The sequence below is a fragment of the Gopherus evgoodei genome, chromosome 1, assembly GCF_007399415.2.
Source record: "Gopherus evgoodei ecotype Sinaloan lineage chromosome 1, rGopEvg1_v1.p, whole genome shotgun sequence".
Lineage (NCBI taxonomy): Eukaryota > Metazoa > Chordata > Testudines > Testudinidae > Gopherus > Gopherus evgoodei.
Genome location: NC_044322.1, coordinates 208,277,710 through 208,294,657, shown reverse-complemented (window position 1 = coordinate 208,294,657; position 16,948 = coordinate 208,277,710). Strand labels below are relative to the sequence as shown.

The 16,948-nt window shown below is 44.3% G+C and overlaps 1 protein-coding gene across 5 annotated transcripts in view; it reads left to right on the top strand.

Moving 5' to 3' along the window:
- Positions 1 to 16,948, top strand: part of LSAMP (limbic system associated membrane protein) — a 1,474,250-nt gene that overhangs the window by 223,055 nt on the left and 1,234,247 nt on the right. The window lies entirely within an intron of this gene.

Here is a 16,948-nt window from a genome sequence, read left to right as displayed (position 1 = left end):
GCCTAGGGAAAGGGGGGGTGGAATGAGGGCATAACCCCTCTAGCCCCCTGCCCTGACCCCCCCCCACACACACACCCAACCAACCCTCTTCCCTGAGCCCCACAGACCCGCACACCCCCCAGTCTCATGCCCTGTGCCCCGCACACACCCCAGGCCTGTGCTGTGAGCCCTGTACCCCCCTCACACACACCCAGCCCTCTGCCTTGAGCCCCGCACACCCCCAAGGCCCGTGCCCTGAGCCCTGTACCCCCTTCATACACACTCAGCCCTCTGCTTGATTCCTCCAGCCCCACGACCCCAGCCCTGACTCTGGCACCCCCACACATACCCAGCCCTCCTGCCCTGACACCTGCACCCCCCTCACATGTCCCCAGCCCCCTGCCCAGACTCTTGCACACACCTCCATACCCAGTCCCCCCATACTCCATGCACCCCCGCATCCTGACTCTTGCACCCCCCACATCCCCACCCCCCCTCTCAGCACCAAATGGGAGCTCCTGCACCCCCCACACATTCCCACCTGCACCCCTCACACCAAATGGGAGCTGCCCAGGTAAGTGCCCCCACACCCAAACCTCCTGCCCCAACCCTGAGCTTCCTCCCTCGTTTTAGCTCCTGGCCAGACCCTTCAGTCCCAGCCCTGTGCTCAGTCCACTCCCACCCTCAGCTAGTGCAGAGAGAGGAAGAGAATGGGCCAGAACCAGGGAGAAGGTAGGTACCCACTGTATGTGGGCAGGCCGAGACCCCAGACTGGCAGCAGGCTGAGTGGGTCTGACAGCCAGGATCCCAGCTGGCAGGAGCTGGCGGATGGGACCCCTGAGCGGCAGTGGGCTGAGCCGCTCAGCCCACTGTCAGTCTAGGGTCCCAGCTGCTGGCCCAGCACAGCCCGCTGCCGGTCTGGGGTTCTGGCTGCCGGACCTTTGCCAGCCAGTGTCCCAGCCGCAGGCCCCACTCAGCCCACTGCTGGCCTAGGTGAACAGAACCCCAGGCCGGCAGCAGGCTGAGTGGGCCGGCAGCATAAGATCAACATTTTAATTTAATTTTAAATTAAGCTTCTTAAACATTTTGAAAACCTTGTTTATTTTACAATATAACAATAGTTTAGTTATATAACATATAGACTTGTAGAGAAAGAACTTCTAAAAACCATTAAAATGTATTACCTGCATGCGAAACCTTAAATTAAAGTGAATAAATGAAGACTCGACACACCACTTCTGAAAGGTTGCCGACCCCGATATAGAGGTTTATGAGGTCACTTCTTATTTGTCTCCTTTGTAAGATAAACACCCCCAATCTTTTCAGTTACTCTTCGTATAAGAGCTTTTCTATGCCCCCAGTTATTCTTGCCCCCCTTCCTATTAGAAAGCAGAAGTAGTATCATGTTCTCAACCCAGCTGGAATTTCAAATTTCATGATCAATCCACAGAAGGAAAAAGCTGTGGGGTGAGGAGGAAACCTATCAAATAAACTTGAAAAACAAATACATGCAAGGAAATCACCATATGGTTGTGCATATTCCATAAGCAGAAAACCAAGCTAAATTCAACAAATCATTATTCATTGTGAATTATTCACTAAGTTCTGTTGCAAACACTGCCAAGGATAGTTTGTTTATTTTTATTTGGTGTTTTAAAAAAGTCCATGGCAACGTTGCTGTTTGTCTTAGGTGTTATGTTTTCCATGCACAACATGCAAACCTGTACTTCAAGTCTGACTTTAATTCATTGTCATTAATCTTTAAAAAGACAATAAAACAATAAAGAACAAAAGCAAAGTCTCCATGAGAGAGAGCACAGTGTGTTTGTCTTCCATAACATGCTACTTCACACAGTGGCAGCTGTTCCGGGGCAGGGGCTAGAAATGTAAAGTTGCAACGCTCAGAAAACAAAATCTGAACAGTTATACACACTTCTTTTTGCTGTGTATTTGTGCCTAGCACAAGGGGGTCGTGGTCCATGACAACCTGCTAGTGACTACTGTATTAATAAATGATACTGCTTTCTAAAGGCTTTAGTTTTACAATGCCTAACTTTTGAGCCAAATATGATGTGTCAATATTCCAGGTAAAAAGCCCTTTTATTTATTAAGTCCCTATAGTGTGCTTGGAGCAGTACAAGACACAAAGATAGCAGTAATGATACATGAATAAATACATACAATAATGGAAATAAATGTTCCCTATTGCTGCTGCTCCTAGCATATATCCCTTCCTGTACCTGGGGGTTTGGGATACTGAAATAGATGTCTGTTTTGCTGCTTAATACGCCTTCACAGCAGCAGGGCTACCTCAGTTCAGGATTTAATTGTATTAGCAAAGCTGGGGGGAGGGAGTGAGAGGAAGGAAGTACTGGAATAATGGGTGGGGGAACATTTAGGATTGAGGAGCATTGTCAGAGCCCACAATGGGGCTGATCCAAAATCCACAGAAGTCAGTGGAAAGCTACTCACTGATTTCAACAGGCATTGAATCAGACCCCATATGCCCAACTCCAGCTTTTGATGGATGCCAGTTGTGCCCTGAGGCTTAACGTTAACTTGAACATAATCCAAGGCAGTGGAAATTTACAATTTGCTCCTCTGAACAGTAGGTAGTTTGGGGATGACATCATTTTGGGAGACTGACAGGCTTGGGTGCCTTAATAAGACATCAAAATCAGTGAAGTCAGAAGGGGACAGAAAATTGCATCATCAGAAAAGCAAGCCTTCCCATTGGACAAAGTAACCCTTTGCTCAGTACCTTGACAACCCAGCAGCTGGGAGTTCAGGAGATGATATTTAGCAGATTCAAAAGTGTGTCATCTCCCATTTGTTTGTGTCTTCAACCGCACCGTGCATTTGCTGGGCTGAGCAGCTGGCTCTGCTTGAGATCTTTCCTGCTCTTGCAACGCTGATGAAGATATAAAAAGAGGAAGATTGACGTGGAAAAGGAAAACCCAGAAGATTAAAAAAAGAAAGATTAGAGACTTCTTTTAAAGCTTTTATCTGTAATCTTCTGATTTGCCTGGCTTCCAGCCCAAATGTTGCTCCTTTTGGACTTTTGTCTGTCTTGCTCTCCCTTCCTGCTTTTTCTGTCTCCTCGGCTCTATCCCAGCTTCTACAACAGAAATCACAGGTGAGGCTAGGAAATGCATTGACTTTTGGCAGCACTGTATGTGCATTGGAGAGTAAACTCCAGCTAGTGGGCACTGATCCAGCAGCAGGTGTTCTGCTCAGTGAACAGGAATGCAAGTTTCTATGTATGTGGGAGGCACAATGAATACTCTATGCTGTTCACCTGTCATTTGCAGGGTCGGCTGCTTCTCTCACTAAGTGGCTGCCTAGAGCATTGTCAAGTGCAGAGGGCAGTATAATATCAGGGATGAATAAGTGCTGTGGAAGAAAAAGGGAACAGGATCTGGAGGTGTTGGGAAGGTTCAGAGAGTGTTGGGCAGTATCAGAAATGAGAAAGAGCTGGGGTGGGGGCAGGTGAGAGAAGGCAGAGAAATCTAAAGAAGGATTCATAGTGAGTCTACAGTCTCAAGAGTGTGCTACTAGAAGTGTTATGGAGGTCCAGAGAAGACGTGGTTTTCTTCAAGACTCTTCTGTATCAGGAATGGGTGGAGAGAGGATGTGGAGAAGTTCTGGGGTTTGCATTGGGTTATATAGTATTTGGTATTGGGGCAGGGAAGGTGAGTGACCAGACAGCAAGTGTGAAGAATTGGGATGGGGTGGGGGGTAATAGGCACATATATATGAAAAAGATCCAAAAATTGTGACTGTCTCTATACAATCGGGACATCTGGTCACCCTAAGGGAAGGCGATATGGAAAGGTTCTGGAGTTCACAACTGGAGGAACAGAATGAGAGAGGTGTTAGCTGGGGGGCTTCCAAGAAAATGTTAGGTCCCTAGAACTTTGGGGACTTAATATTAGACACTAACAATACCCAAGATCTCCCATATTTTTCAGCAGCCGTTACAGATATTGTTCTCTGGGATATAGAGGAGTTGTGTTGGCCTTTGCAAGTGATTTACTCAGACAGTTATTGTATGTTAAACAATAAATTAGGTTAAAATAGGCTAATAACACATATTCATTGATGTTTTAACAGCTTTGTAATGGATACAAATTCCCTCTCTGACCTCACAATCCTCTTCAAGGAAACAGACTGTGATATAAACCAAAGACAACTGTAGGATTGTCAAGCAGAAGGGGTAGCTGGGCTCGGAGGGAGGTAGGCCCAGGGGACATACAAATAGCTCTGCTAATTACTGGCATTTGCAACAAAGGCAAAGCAAAAAATGACAGGCAAGGCTATTGGTGGCTTAAATGTTGGCAAATGTGTTCAGAGGAAATCTGTGCAATAATGAACCAAGATCTCAACATGTTGACCCTTCTCTGGAAATTTCAAACCTTCACTGTTCGACTGTGTTCTCCTGACACCCCACCATCTCTCAAAGAAACAAGCTCATTCTGAGGATGGTGCCCTTCTCCCCAGCCTAGCAATGCAGATGGCAGGATTATTCAGAGGCTGGCCAATTGATTTCACCTCTCATGGTGTTGCAACAAAGCATTGCTGCTCTGTTCCATTGCAGCACTAGCAGACACAGATTACAGTATGCTTATATTTACAGGCTGTCTCCTATGCTCCTACTTGCAGCACCTTCACAGAATCCTAGAATATCAAGGTTGGAAGAGACCTCAGGAGATTATCTAGTCCAACCCCTCAAAGCAGGGCCAATCCCCAGACAGTTTTTTTAACCCCAGTTCCCTAAATGGCCTCCTCAAGAATTGAACTCAGAACCCTGGATTTAGCAGGCCAATACTCAAACCACTGAGCTATCCCTCCCTGTTATAACTGCAGAGAATTTATTCTCATAAAGAGATGAATTGGGGAATTATCATTGTTACAGATGGGAAAAGTGAGGTGAAGTGCTTAAGATCACACAGTGCATCTGTGGCAGATCTGGGACTATAATCCAAGTCTCTTGACTTGCATCCCAATACCTTAACCACAAGACCATTCATCATGTGATTTCATGTTTCCCAGATCAAGCTACACAGAGGTTGAGGCTAAGTACGAACTAAACAGGTGGAAGAATCAAACAGATCAAACCAGCACACTGTAAAAATGATCTGCTGAAGCATGGTAACACTGCAGGAGCTACTTCTCTAGCAGAAATGGATCAGAGCAGCCCTGGGCCAGGGGCCATTGCATTCACCTGTTCTAAATCCAGATGCAGAGGCACAGCTGAAGGCATGGTGAGAGATTGAAAATAATAAACCCATCACCTCTCCACCCACCCTGTCCATGTCCTATTTCCTTGTAAATGAGGTGGTGCCTGCTTTTGAAAAGGCACTGAGTGTGATGTTAGACCCAAGTGAATAGTTCATGGTGAGCAACTTTTCCATGTATTTTGCTGCTTCTGTTGTGGAATGACACTGAGTTAGGTGGCCTTAATTTCACTCCTGGAATGTTGTTTTTCACAGTTCTTTTTTTATCACAAGCAGTTCAGCTGCAAGTATCTGCTGCTCCCAGTCTGAACTGTGTTAATTGTAACTGGTCATATTTTCTTGTTTTGTTTCTCTAGTTGGATGAGTCTAACTCTTGGAGGAGGAAGGTCTGAGGAAGCCACTGGGCCTCAGATTCTCTTTGGAAGAGGCAGCAAATTAGGAAGAGGGAACAGTTAAGAAATAGAGGAAGTTAGAACATTTTCAAATTTCACTTTTTCTTGCCTGAGGCGACTCCTGGAAAACTCAGGCAACTGAAAACTGATTGGCTGGGTGTCAAGTTTAAAGGTAATTTTCACTAACCACAGCTATGCAAAGTAATTGTCTGGGGCCTAGAGCACTAGGCTAGGACTTAGGAAACCTCAGTTCTGTTTCTGGCTGAGCTACTAGGTTAGGGCACGTCTACACTTAAAACGCTGCATCAACTCAGCTGTAGCGCTTTAATGAAAATGCTCTAAGCCGATGGGAGAGAGCTTCTCCTGTTGGCTTGGTTAATTCACTTCCTTGAGAGGCAGTAGTTATGTCTGATGGGAGAAGCTCTCCTGCTGAGATAGCGCTGTCTATACGGTCGGTTAGATTGGTATAACCATGTTGCTCGGGGGTGTGGATTTTTCACACCCCTGAGTGACCTAGTTTATTGATACAGGTCTGTAGTGTAGTCCATTTCACCTCTCAGTTTCCCCATCTGTAAAATGGGGACAATGATACTGACCTGCTTTGTATAGTATTTTGAGATTTACTGATGAAAAGCACTTTGTAAGAACTAGGCGGTATTGCCTGAAGTCTGAGGTGCACATCTGGTTCTGTGCCAGGATTCTGGCAAGGGATTTTGGGAACTCAGTCCTTGTTGCTTTGTCAGACCATGTTTTGTCTCATGTAATATGCTACTTCCACTGCAAATATTTGTGTGTGAGTGTTTACTGATAGCTATCTGCCATTACTTGAGTTTGAAAGCTTAAAATTGGCTTTCCACAAGCGTTTATGTGAGCAGAATGCAATTGCCCAAATGTTCATGGAAAGCAAATGCAACAGGGTTGTTGTCATGATGAGCAAAGCAAATCCATTTTTAAATTTGTGAAAATTCTCATAGAAAAAATATGTTGTGTTACTCACCCAGCTCAGTTTTAAAATAATGTCGATAAATAAAAGTGATGGTAAATGAAACAAGAGAACCAAACTAAGCATGTCCCCAAAATTTCCTCCTTTTGCATTGGTGGAGCTGTGCGATTTTTAATTAGGGTTGCATATTCACTAAGTACATTTCATAATACCCAGTCTTCTGCTTTATCTATTTGGTGATCTACATTTCTATAACTCCTCTCATTTCATTGATCCCAAAGCCCTTTACAAAAGAAGTATACAGTACACACCCACTGAAACACAGCCACCTGTGGGGTGGAATAAAGCAGATGTTTAACAGTGCAGGGGAATTTAGGTTTCTATGTGCCTAAGACCTGGTCTACATTTAGAACTTAGGTTGACATAGTTATAAGCACTTTGGGGTTATAAAAAAAAATCCACATCCCTGAGTGATGTAGCTAGGCCAAAATAACCCCGATGTAGATGCAGAATGCTTCTGTTGACCTAGCTACCGTTGCTCAGGGAGGTGCTGTTCCTGTAGCAGAGGGAAAACCCCTTCCGTTGCTGTAGGCTGTGTCTATTCTATAGGGTTAGACTGGCAGAGCGAGGGTGCCATAGCTATGCTGCTATAGTTCCCAAAGAGTAGACGTGTCCTATGTAACTTTTGAAAATGAGACATAGGCTCCGAAGGCTGTGGTCTACACTTAAAAATTAGACTAACAGCGCTCAACGATGTGTATTTTTCACATCCCTATGCACCAGAGCTTGGGCAACCTAATCCCCAGAGTAGATGCATCTAGGGTGATAGAAGAATGCTTCCCTCAACTTAGCTACTGCTGCTTGGGAGAGTGAATTACTGACAGCAACAGAAAAAACCCTTCTGTTGCTGTAGAAAGTGTCTACACTTTGGTGCTACAGTGTAGGAAAGCCCAAGTCACCTAGGTGCTTTTACAAAATGTAACCCAGAACTCCCTAGTAAGTACCTCAGCATTGGTTCGCTCGTGACTCAGAGGGAAGAGTGCCATCTACTGAACTATTAATGCCACTATTTGCAGCACCAGGGTTTTCCTTGCAGGGGATGCCCGTCGAAGTAGCAACTACCCCTCGGCTCTGCTTCGCTTGTCAGACATACTGCAGGTGGTATGGCTGTCCAGGCACATTGACTAAGATGAGAGAGCAAGAAAAGGAAACCTCTTTAATTTCTATCATCTTTCATTCCAGTGACATTTATCAAATTTCCTGTCTGACAAGTTCAGCTCATATGTGCTCCTCTGCCTTCTTGCTGTTACCCTGGTCACAGGAGACAGGATTTGCCAATAAGCCACATGCTTTGAGGAAGGGGGAGGCAAGAAAAGGTGCCCACAAAATTCAAAACAACATTATTTCCAAAGAGATAAAAGACTGGAATGGGGGGGAAGAGGAAGGCAGAAGGAGAAATTCATTAAGATGCTGCCAAAGGCCTTTCAATCCCTAAAACTTGATTACATCTGTACCATGTGCGGAAGTTTGTGCTACAGTTGCAGGAGAGCATTTAGCGTGCAAGATGGGGTGGTACTAGTGCAGGGGCTAGATTGAGAAGCTTTTCCTTTTCTTGTGCTGCGTAGGTTGAACAGATTCTGCTATAGCCACGGCATGCCAGCTTTGACCAACTGTGTGGCATATTTCTATGAGTTTATGGATTCAATCCAACTATAGGGTAGTTGCCCTGTAGCTGCTCTCACCATGAACTCAGAGACGCTACAGATCCCACCACATAATGCAGCCCAATGGCTCCGGTGGGAGCAATGCATGGTGGGAACTGTAGTCTCCGCTGGCTACACCTCTGCATAAAATAATAGACGCCAAAATCACAGCTAGTATAAATGAGTCCAACTTGAATAAGCAAAGCTGTGTCTACTTATGATAGCAACGAATTTTGCTCAAGGGTAATGGTAAGCCACATTTTTCAACTCCTGTGGCCATAATTGGCCTCTAGAGTGCAGTACGGCCAACCCTTTTACTTTGCTGACAGCTAACCATCTTTACTTACTTCTGGTATCTAGTGCTTGAGAAAGAAGACAGTGATAGGAATGGAGTAAATGATACTGATACAATCTGCAGTGTAGTGGTAGCTTTTTCAGTCCCAGGATATTAGAGGGAAAAGGTGGGTAATAGCTTATATTGCACCAGTTTCTGTTGGTGAGAGAGAGACGCTTTCGAGCCACTTTTTTGCAAAGATATCTGTGAGTGGATAAACTTGAGGATTGGAACAGAAGACTCCGTTCTGGGCTATTTGTAGCAAAACGAGTGTCAGAGTTGTGACAGCTGCCCTCGAAGTTCAGAGGTTAGCTTCAGCTCTGACAAGCATCAGGCAGCATTTCCTCTTTATCAGGACATCTCTTTGGTTTGGAAATCTGTTGTGAGCAGGCCTACCAGGGGAGTTCCAGGAGTTCCTATATTTTGCCAGGCTACAGAACTGCCACAAGGATGTGCTTTGGACTCAGCCAAAATCCAAGTGCACACATGCTTGAAAATGAGACAGGGGAGACCGCACAAAAGCAAAAACAAAACATTTTCTTTTCAGACCTTATGTTTTGCAGAAGATTCACAATTGGTTTGTATTTTATCACAGTTGTTTTGCACCATCCCTGGTAAACTGGAAACTTGTTAGGAATAGGGAAAGCCTGAAGATCTGTCCAGTTGAGCACTTATTACCAGAGGCTGACATGGACAGCTTGCTGCAGTGCCATGGTTGGTGGCAGAAGTCTGAAATCAGATTCACCAAGCTTATTCTACAAGTCAGTGAGTCCATGTAGGGAGTCAAACCTAGTATCTGTTTCAGAGCACAGAAGTCAATGATGTTAACAGCAAAGGATACAGCAATTGCTAGATTTTACTGATCTCCACATGCCATGCGAGGTGGCATTTGTGTTGTATGTTGCTATGTAACTGAAAGGAGATTAAATATATACTCTTTCTATCTATCCATCATTATTGTAGATTTCTTAAAGGTGAGTCAGCCCTGTAAATGTTTTCATTCTGTCTTCTGTGTGCTGCACCTTTAAATGCAGAGGATTCGCTTTGCAGTATGTGCGGCTGCTATTTCATGACTGACTTCAAATGCAGTCACGTTAAGGAGTGGGTCACTGCACACTCTTTCTCATAAAGACTTTATATTGGTTCTTTCTTTCTTGGTTGTTTTCCTGAATTTGAAATGAAAGTCAGAAGCTGGGAATGAGTGACAGGGAATGGATCACTTGATGATTACCTGTTCCTTCCCTCTGGGGCACATGCCATTGGCTACTGTTGGAAGACAGGATACTGAGCTAGATGAACTTTTGGTCTGTCCCAGTATGGATGTTCTTATGAAAGTCAAACATACTGAAAAATGGCAGCACATGCTGCCATTATGATTCTCACTCAGTGCTTCAGCGTAGGGATGTGTTGTTTTCTGATGAAACAGTCCCTCACTGTATGGGGTCTCTTTAGCTAATCTTCATGGTACATCCAGTGAGGTATACACATGGATAGCTCTATTTTGCAAAGGTTGGCAGCTTGAACATTTCTCCTGTGACTCAGGGCACCTCCAAAAATATGGCCTGAATTTTTATTATTCAGAAATAGTAGAGGATCCACCCAAATATGTTGAAAATTGGCGGTGTTAGACACCTAAGCATGGGTACTGGTGAAGATCTTGACCCTGTAACTGCCAAACTGTTAGGCATGCAGACAACTGGCAAGCTCCCTTGTTGAAGCTGGCAGGACTTGTTAGCTTCAGAGACCAAATTGGTATGTATGGAGCTAGTGTAACTTGGAAGCTCAGGCCAATTGGCTGTGGATGGTGGAGCAGAGTGTACAGTAACTCCTCACTTAAAGTTGTCCCGCTTAAATGTGTGGTGGTGTTACGTTGCTGATCAATCAGAGAACGTGCTTGTTTAAAGTTGTGCAATACTCCCTTCTAATGTTGTTTGGCAGCCACCTTCTTTGTCCACTGCTTGCAGGAAGAGCAGCCCGTTGCAACTAGCTGGTAGGGGCTTGGAACTAGGGTGGACCGGCAGCCACCCTATCAGCTCCCTGCTCCCCTAAGTTCCCTGTGCTGCAGCTGCCCAGCAGGCTAGCAATTGCCAGCAGTTTAGCTGTCCCTCCCCCCACTGCCATGTCCTTCTCCTGCCCTCTGCCTTGGACCTGCTCCCAGGAGCCTCCTGCTTGCTGTGCAATGTAAGGGTGTCCCCCTCCCCCGGCTCCTGCCCCTCGCTTACCCCTTCTCCATATAGAGCAGGATGGGGACAGGACAGGGCTCAGGACAGAGGGAGCTTGCTGGCCACAACTGCTGTCTCAGCTTCCTGATTTTTTTTAAAGGCAATGTACTTAAAGTGGTGTCAGCATACTTAAAGGTGCAATGTGCATATCTCTCTCTCTCTCTCTCTCTCTCTCAGAGGGTGTGTCTCTCTGTCTCTGTCTGCCATGCTGTCTCCCCTCCCTCCATTCGTGCTCCTTGTAGAGTGTGAGGCTACATTAACAACAATGTGTTAACCCTTGAGGGGTCAGCCGAGTACTAGTTCATCATTTAGCAGCAAGACGTTCCCTGGGAAATATCCCACCCTCTTCCACCGTCTGACTTCACCATCTCAACCAAGCTTCGCAATCATCATTGCCATGTACAGTATTAAATTGTTTGTTTAAAACTTATAGTGTGTGTGTGTGTGTGTGTGTGTGTGTGTGTGTGTGAGAGAGAGAGAGAGAGAGAGAGTTTATCTGGTGAAAAAAAATTCCCTGGAACCTAACCCCCCCCCCATTTAAATTAATTCTTATGGGGAAATTGGATTCGCTTAACATCGTTTCGCTTAAAGTCACATTTTTCAGGAACATAACTACAACGTTAAGTGAGGAGTTACTGTATTGACATGTTCCACCAACTGCATTTTGTCTTTTTGTGTGTGTCCCACCCAGTATCCAAATTATGAGCAGGGAGCTCAAATTCATAGATCAATGTCTTTCTCCTCTGCTGCCGCTGCCGCCTCCTCATTACTCTGAGGGGATACCAACTACAAGCAGCATCACCCTCCACCTCGGCACCACAACCCTAATCCCAACATGGTGCAGAGAGGAGGCCCTGGGGGAGGATTGGAAAAGAAAATCCATACAGCACTCACCCTGCAGCGATGGCTTTTGTCCCAAAGGGCTAGGCCTGGCTCCCTGCTATGGACGTTGCAGCTTGGCTCATAGGGTTACAACACCACTCAATTGTGTGCTTTTATTTGTAGAACAGAAAAACATTAATTATTATTAAGGGTTTCATATATATATATATATATATATATAATAAACTTTTATCCAAAGCACTTTACAATAGTTAGCTAACGGTATAAACAACATTTAGAAAGATCATTAAGTGGTCCGCCAAGACCCTCAGCAATTCTAAAGTGGTGCGCGGAAAAAACAGTTTGAGAACCACTGGTGTAGACAAACCCCACGTATAAAATAAAGAGCAGCAAGAGGTGGGCACAACGAACAGATGGGGAGCATAAGGTAACAATGTAACATCATAATTTGAGTGTAAATCCAAACTGGAATTCAGAATATACCAAAAGTTCAATTTTTTTCCTGCAACGTCATCTTGGCCTAATCTCATTCCCAAATATAAATGTTCTCTATTCCTATTTTACTTGTGAAATACACACTTTCATATATAATGATGTGATAACTAGGATATGCAGTGTGACTGAGTTAATGTTGCAGGAGAGAATTTAATTCTGGCATGCCTTAACTTTTAAGTGCTTGATTTCTCAGCCTTAATGTTGCAGTATGGTAGGATTTTTGTATTTTATATACCATGTGTGTGAGTTTGTATCTTCAGCAGTCATGCAGGCGAAAAGCATAATACAGTCATCTAGTATTGAAAGGTTCTTAACTAGAAAGATCTAGCAGACTAGTTGCAAAGCCTGTCTCTTTGAGAGGACATTTGTGGAGAGCGGATGCAAACAAGGGTGGAATTCTGTCTGATGGAAATAGATATGCTCGTTGATGATTGTTATGTAGGAGAGGTGGGGAAGTGGGGGGGGCGTAGGTGAGAAAAGTGCTTCTGCATTGGTTTACGTTATTGTACTATTAGTAGAGTTAGTATAATAGCGATGCTGCCAAGAGTTCCAGATAGACATTCTTATTTCAAAATTCAATTAATTAAATAAAAAGTGAATAAAATTGTATCAAAACCTTAGGGATAATCTAAAGTGGCTGACAGGGGTTTTCCTACTGGAGGTGTGGAGCTTACAATGTGTGTTATAGATATCTATTTGGACAGAGTGAAAAACCCAGAAGATGATAAATGGACCTGTATTTGCACATTTCCCAACTGAAATACTAGCATTACTGAAGACCCATTTCCCAAATCTGATCAGAAAGACACTACTTCATACTTACTTCTCCTCTTAGTGCTTTTATACCATCATAAAGACTTTAGTATCCCATCAAGACATATTAACATTTTTCCTTGAGCTGGAATGGCCTGAAAGTAGCTTATTTTCCAAAACTCATCATTCCCTCCGTCAGTATGAATGAAATCCCATATATCATTGCTTTCAGTGTTCTCAGATGCAGAAATCTGTGGACTGAGAAAGCTCATCTACTGTCACATCACAGCCTAAGAACTCGGATGGAATCTGTGAAAATACAGCCAGGGAGTCTGGTAAAAAATAATTTTGTCCATCTATACTCTTCCACAGTGCAGACTGCAGATGAAGGGGGCTGCTCCTTTCTGGAGGAAGGAAACAGGTAGTGACTAGAATAGGCAGTCGGTGAAGATAACAGATGGTACATGGAATCATTATGTATGAACATAAACATAAATATATGATAGAAAACATCCCATAACCCCAGTCAATTTTCCCCCCCCCCTTTCTTCTTTTTCTTTCAAATCAGATAAGTTAATATTTTATTTTCAGGCAGCTATCGGGGAGATGTACATTATTGAAGAGATTGTGTTGTGCTAGAGTTTCTTCCCTTTCACTCATTCTCTGTACCAGTTAAGGGTAACTTAAAGAAGGAAAATAAGATCATTTAGGGATTACAGGCAAGGTAGTACCAAAAGTAGTGTCCTGTTCACTTATTGCTTTACCCACATGAGCAGTCCCACTGGGTGTCAGCATTGCCACTCTTGTAATACAGGCTTGCAGAATTTGGCCCTTAATGTTATGCTGGAAAATATTAATGGTAGTTGTCAGTAACAAACCTGGTGGAAGTCAATGGGAGTGCTAACACCCTTCATTCAGGCTAAATGAGGGAGCAATGAAATACCCATTTGTGTAGTGATAGCTGAAACAATAGAAGTCACCACCTCCTGCTTCCTTTGCCCGGAGTCAGATGATAATACCTACTCCTTCACCACCGTCTTGACAGCAAAAGTGGCCAGTTCCTTGTGGTTTCCTCTGTGGTAGTACAGGTCACTTGGCCAATTTCCCTGCCTGCCTGGCTAGAACTGCTGTGTACTGGGTTTTTGGGAAGAAAGGACATTTTAAGTCATTGTGCTGCCATACACTGGTTCACAATGACAGGAGGCCCGATGTGCATACAGTATATGTGGAACCACATGAAACCACCTTTATCAGTGACCCTGATGTTTGCTTTAGTAAAATCGTCTCATGTGGCAAGGCGCTGGAGCTGGGATCTGTATCATAGAAATTAACGGTACATCGCTGAAAGTGGACATGGGTGCTGAAGTTAATATTCTCCTCTCTGGGTTAGGTCAAAATCTGGACATTTTTGTCCTGTGATCTGGGTTAACAGCTTGGTATTAAGAATGAATTTGCACAGGGCATCTCAGGTGTAGTCATGTCAACTAGACTAGAAAGGAGATACACACTGATTTATTTGATGGTGATGGCATTCTCTCCATCAGAAGTGTGTACTCTCTACAGTTGGGTTTAAAGGCCAAGCCCTTTGTACTGCCTGCATGTTGGTGCTTGTGGACAAGATTCAAGCAGAGCATAAAAGATAATGGTGTTATTCAGGAGATGGAAGGGCCTACAGTTTGGAGCTTACCCACGATGATCATATAGAACAAGAATGGCAACATTCGACTGTGCACAGATTTTAGGGCTCTTAATTAATATGTGAAATGTGAGCAGTTTCAATTGCCAACCTTCGAAGAGGTGATACATCGGATGGATGGATCCCGGATTTTCTCTGGTTATTGGCAAATACCTGTGGCTGAACCTTCACAGTTGTTGTTGACTTTCAGCATGCCATTTGGGAGGTACTGTTACCGACGACTCCCTTTTGGATTCTTTTCTGTTCCTGAGGTATTTCAGAGTGGTCTCTCGGCTCCTTGAAAATATCCAGGGTGCGTGTTACTATCTGGATGGAATTCTCGTCTTTGCTAAGATCCTTCCTGCACATAATGCTGTTCTGGCCCAGACACTGAGCCAATTCCAACAAGCTGGCATAAAGTTTTGCATAAGATGCTGTAGAGTTTCTAGAGCATTCCTGTCTGTCAGTGGTGTGATACTGATGCCTGAACAGCTACAAGCTGTTGTTTTACTACCGTTACCCATTGACCGTAGCCATTTATGTCTGTTCCTTGCCCTAGCTTGGAACACAGTTGCTGGGCTGTGTCCCATTTTAGTACCCTTGCCAAGCTGCTGTGGGATTTAACCCAGGGCAGGGGACAGTTGGTTTGGACTAAAGAGGCAAAGCAGAGTTTTGAAATGCTGCATCAACCCCTCTCTCAGAGCTAATCTCCTGCTTATTTTGATCCAAGGAAGCCTGTAGTGTTTCAAACTGAGGCATTCAATTGGGGTCTGGGTGTGGTTCTGCTCCAGGGGGAACAGCCAGTTATATTTGCATCTCTAACTCTCACCCCGACAGAATCAAAGTATTCCCAGAGAGAGCTAGAATTCTTAGTCATAGGTTTTGCTGTTGGATACTTCAAAGTCTACTTAGTGGGAAGACATTTTACATTAGAAACTAATCATTTGCCTATTTTGGGACCTCTATCATAAAGACATCGACCTACAGAGTGTAAGGCTGCAGCAATGGATTATTCATTTGCAGCAGTGTGACTTTGGCATGTCTGAGAGGAAGATGTAATTTAATTGCCCAGTGGTCTTTCAAGAAATTCTGCTGGTGCCCTCATTTGCAGAAACATCAGAGGATGCTGTGTGCTTTTTACTGAAAGATATGGCAGTTGATGTAGGGTGGACTGCTGATTCCACCCTCCAAAACGGTGAACTGCACAAGGTGATGCGTGCCACACAAGAGGATTGGATGGGCCTAGCCCTTAAGTGATCTTTGTCTACATTCTATGAAATTCATTCTGAGCTCATGGTGAAGATGTGCTACTCGATATACCTTATGCAGAGGAGCCCAGGTAATCATCCCAGCAGTATTGCAACAAACAGTCCTCAATGGGGCTCTTACAGGACATTTTGGAGGTAAGAAGATGAAGGAACTTCTGTGTAGTTATTCTTGGTGGCCAGGGCTGCACTCAGACACTGAATATGGTGTGAAGGCATGCTCAATCCACACAATGCATAGAACTATTGCTCCTCTGGCACCTTTGATATTGGTAGTCGTAGACAGACCAGGGCAGAGAATTGCAGTGGATACTACTGGACCCGCAACCACACTGCATGGCTATGCGCTGTTGACTGTTATAGACTGTAACTCACGTTATCCCTCTTCACTGGAAATTTCACAAGGCGCCTCAAAGGAGCTCATTTCTTGCCAAAACACTTTATATGTGTTGTTTGGCCTAGCAGACAGACCTGTTTCAGATAATGGGACATCTTTTGTATGCAAGAGTTTGAAGACTTTCTGATGAGAATTGGTACAGTATGTTATACATCTGCTGTGTACCATCCCCAAGGAAATGGGATAGTGTGTGGGACTCTGCAGAAGCGTTGTAGCTCACATACTGGAGGAATGTCAAAATACACCCTTCACTGTATCACTGAGTTATGCTTTATATGATATTCAGAGTATACCTCACGAAAGTACTGGAGAAACCCCATTCTAATGGCTCTTCAGATGACCTATGAGGACCAAGTTACCTATAATGATGGAAAAAGCTCATCATACCCCTTCCAAATCCTCAAAATCAACTGATGTGACTAGGAAATATGCAAGTTTCAACAAGCATATCAGCGCAAGACTCTGCATGTTCTATCCTGGACAAGTAGTATATGTTAGGTGAGGGTCTGGAAGCGTTTTTGATACTTGTGGTGTGATCTTGTGGGTTGCAGAGTATGGACCGTGGTGAGTGCATTTATCCAATGGAGAACGTGTTGTTAACCAGTAAGATATATTGCCTACTGAAAGGGGAACAGATAGGGAAGAGCACATTCTTTCGCCGTATGATGATGTCATGTGGTCAATATGGCCCTGGGATCTGCTGGTGCCTC